The 3,942-nt window shown below is 37.9% G+C and overlaps 1 long non-coding RNA gene across 1 annotated transcript; it reads right to left on the reverse strand.

Annotated features, from left to right (window-relative positions):
- Positions 1–610: 610 nt before the first annotated feature.
- On the reverse strand, positions 611–3,556 carry LOC116596269. Its single transcript, XR_004288092.1, has 3 exons — positions 3,511–3,556; positions 1,963–2,034; positions 611–713 (listed from the first exon to the last, which is right to left on the reverse strand). It is a non-coding gene; the product is annotated as an uncharacterized LOC116596269 (long non-coding RNA).
- Positions 3,557–3,942: the final 386 nt, after the last annotated feature.

A 3,942-nucleotide genomic window follows, 5' to 3' on the forward strand; every position in this document is an offset into this window, starting at 1 on the left:
TTACATCTTCGGGTCATAAATAATAATGCCCATTTTGAAATGGTTTAAAGTAAAAATCAGGGTAATAGAAAGTAAGCCATCCTTCATATAAAACAGGATAAGAAATAGGTAACGTCACATGTGGTGGAATGCCACATAGTTAAAGAAATACACACACACACACACACATACACACACACACACACAGAGCCCATCATGAAGGCAGCTGGAAATAGAATGAAATTTATAGCCCAATACCCTTCAGGGAAACCAAAACACACACACACATAACACCAATTTTAACTTCATGTGCCTATCTGCATAAATCTGTAAAAATGTTTTTGACAGATATATATTCAAAACACCAGAATGAGTACCTAAGCAGGGAGGAAATTGAGAAAAATGATAGGAAATGAGGGGCCGCTGCATTTGAAAGTTGGCAGAGAATTTTATTTTTATTTTGAGAATGTAATCAATTGGGTTGTATAAACTTCAAGTCTTAAGTGGAAAGAGGAAAGGAGGGGAGATGGAAGGAAGGAAGAGAAGAAATCTCATCATAAGCTAATTTAAACCATTGGAAATTTCTTATCTTGTCTCACATACCTGAAAGACTTAATCCAGTAGTTTTGTCTGCTTTTCTCCAGGAGTTTCTTGGGGGTGATCTGCTGCATATAGTCATCTGTGCGTTGCATTCATCCTCAGGCGGGTAGCAAGATGGCTGCTCTAGCTCCAGTCTAGGTGTAGCCAGTGATGTTCAGAGAGAGAGAGAGAGTGAGAGTGTGTCTTTGTAGCCTCTCTTAGAAGAAAGAACTTTTTCAGAAAAAATCAGGGTGAACTTCAACTCCAGTCTCATGGGCCAAACTTTGGTCAAATGTTCTTTCCTGAAACAATCACTGGCAAGATGATGGGGTTATTCTTGGAAGCTGGGTTGGCTTTACCCTAAGGCAGTGGTTATCAAGCCAGTGGTTATCAGCTAAAGGCAGTGTTTCCTCCAGAGGGACATTGTTGATATCTGGACACGTTTTTTTTGTTTGTTTGTTTGTTTGTTTGCTTGCTTGTTTTTTTAGTTATTACAACAGGGATCAATTGCAATTTACATCTAGTGGGTAGAGACCAGAGATGCTGCTAAAGATGTTTCAATGCCCAGGATAGTCTCCTCAACAAAATCTCCCAGTTCGAAATGTCAGTACTGCTGTTCTGTGGCATGTGGGCTCTGTGTGGGATGGATAGATTGCTGAAGAAGTTAGATAGAACCTCTACATAGTAAGAAAGAAGAAGGAAACATACAAATAATTATTTCTAAAAAAAATGTTATGGCATGGCAGGTAAGGGAAAAAATATAGTAGAGTGGTTAAGGTATTACTCCATCTGGTGGAGGTTATGAGTAAGGGAATGAGTATTTTTGAGAATGGTTTAGGAAGGCTTTTTGGGGATGGTTGAGGGCATGGTGTCTAGAATTCTATAAACATTGGTTTGTTCCCCAACCTTGCAATTTCCTACCTATGTAAATTTGGTTAATTATCCTTCTGTAAGTCCGCTACACACAGTCAGTGTATAAAAATTAATTGCCTTTCTCCAAATATCAAATACCAAATTCAATAAAAATAGAGTTTACAACAGCATCTAGGAAACACTTAATGATATTAGATTTAATATCATTAAATCTAAAAAATATGTATATGTATACATATGTAATATGTATATGTCTACATATGTAATATGTATATGTCTCTTGAGCCCTGGAGCAGTATTCATTCATTAAGGAAACTGTTAGGATTTTGTTGGGTTAGAGCTCAGGATGGACACAGAGTCAAGGTGTCAGAAGAGACTAAAGGGGTGATATCAGTCATCTCCCCTCACTCATATCATACTTTGCCTCTTGCCTTCTTCTAGTTTTTAATCAATGGTCTTCTCTTCCTTTTAAAACTTAATTCTACATCACTGTTAATATTGTTGGATTTTCAAAACTGACAAGGGATGTACCTGGTTCAATTTGAGGTTGAGATGGTGGTTGTAAGGAAAACCACACACTTCCTTCATAAACATATCTTCATCCTACAAATTCAGTGATGGAAGGAATTGCTGCAGGTTGTATGAGAAGCCCTCATCAAGATTTCCCAGGGGAAAGGTAAGTCTTAGGTTGATCTATGGCTTTCAAACTCATTGTGCCCTCCCCACATGGAGATTCTCCAAGGGATGCAGAGCTGTTCTTTGGAGCACAGCTGGAAAGAAGAATGAGAAGCAATCTCATGAGAATGAATTAAGCTCAGTAACCTATTCAGTTTTGAAAGGACTGAGGATGCAGATTTTTGAAAGAAATACAAGGTTCTTAAAATGATAGGCCTTTTAAAGGATTTAGTGGGGGAGCAATAAATTACTAGATAAAGATTAATGTGTTTCATTTTTCTTTAAAATTCTACCTTGTGAGAATAAACAAAATGGGATAAAAGCAGCAGAATGGACATTATCCTGTATTTTCTTCCCAGACAGTAGAGAATACAAATTTCAGAGCTAAAGGCAAAGACATCTATCCCACCAGCTCTGTAGGAATGAAAAAGAAAAAAAAAAAAAAAGCAATATGCTCTATACTTCATTTCTATTCTAACCATCAGGTCTCTACCAGTTTTCCCTTAAAATGTAAAAATGAAAATAAATTGCATTCAAGTGCACAGTGAAAGATAAGGATGTGGTTTGTTTTTGTTGTTATTTCTTTATAGTTCAAATATGTCTGTGGCTCTTTTTTCAGAATGACAAGTGCTCATGGTCTAAGATGTAGTCAGTCTATGCCCCCCAGGAGGCTCAGCTGTCAGTAAAGTTGCTGAGCTGCATTCCAAGGGTAGGATGAAGTCAAGAAGGGGCAGAGGCACGTTAGTGTTTTTGTGCAGATTGTGTAGGGGGTAAAGCATACAACTTGACTGGCCACCGAACTGTACAATGTCACTGTCATGATGAAATGACACGTCATCCTTTGGGGCTCTTCTAGAAATAGTCTCCACGATGCACACAAGTCTTCTCTGTTTTCACCATTTTTTAAACACTGATCTAAACCTAATAAGAGACTGGTAAGGGTTAAGAATTGTGTCTCCTTTAAAAATTTCTTCTCTTTTCATGTAATCTTGGGCTTTCCTGCAGCATATATTCTAAAGAGAATGCACCCCACACTTTCTGTTTGACTGGGATCCCAGGAGGCTACCACTTGCAGAGATCAGTATCCAAAGGATATGCCTCCTGTGTTCTCCTAGGGTTAGAGATCTGTGTATTCACAGGGTTGATGTTCCAAAGCGTTAATCCTTACCATACCATTGCTACATCTTTACCATTTTTGTGAAGTCTGTGTACCAAATGATCTGTTTCCTTAATCTTTCTTTCATTCCCTCTTTCCTTTCCACCCTCTTAATCTCCCTCCCTTTCTTCCATTTTTTCTTTTTTCTTTTCTTTTTATAAATGGAATTTTAAATAAATTTTATGTCACTGCATTACTTGACAAAAATTAAATTTAAAAAATGAAAACAAAAAATGTTAGCTACCAACCAAGGACAGCCTGAAACGGACCACCTTCTTCTTGTTCTCCTCCTCCTCCTCCTCCCCTTCCTCCTCCTTCATTGTCACCACCTTCTTCTCTCCTTCTCCTTCTTTCTTCTTGTCTTTCTCCTTCTCTTCCTCTTCCTTCCTTCTCCTCCCCCTCCTCCTCTTCATCTTCATCTTGTCAAAAAGAAAATTAGCAAGGGGTTTATGATATTTTAGCCCAAATATTTTTGGGTTTGATATAATCAGAAGAAACAGAAAGGGAATAGATTTCATACAATGGTCCAATGTTGGCCAATGCCCTGTTCATGTAACACTCAAAAGTTCATTATCTGTTGCACCAGAACAGAAAAACACTAGGTTACATTTTTTTTCTTTTTCTTTTTGTTTGACATAATCATGGTTGCAGGGCCAGCTCATTGCAAGCCTGTTTGTGTA

This window comes from Mustela erminea, chromosome 7 (assembly GCF_009829155.1).
Source record: "Mustela erminea isolate mMusErm1 chromosome 7, mMusErm1.Pri, whole genome shotgun sequence".
Classification (NCBI taxonomy): domain Eukaryota; kingdom Metazoa; phylum Chordata; class Mammalia; order Carnivora; family Mustelidae; genus Mustela; species Mustela erminea.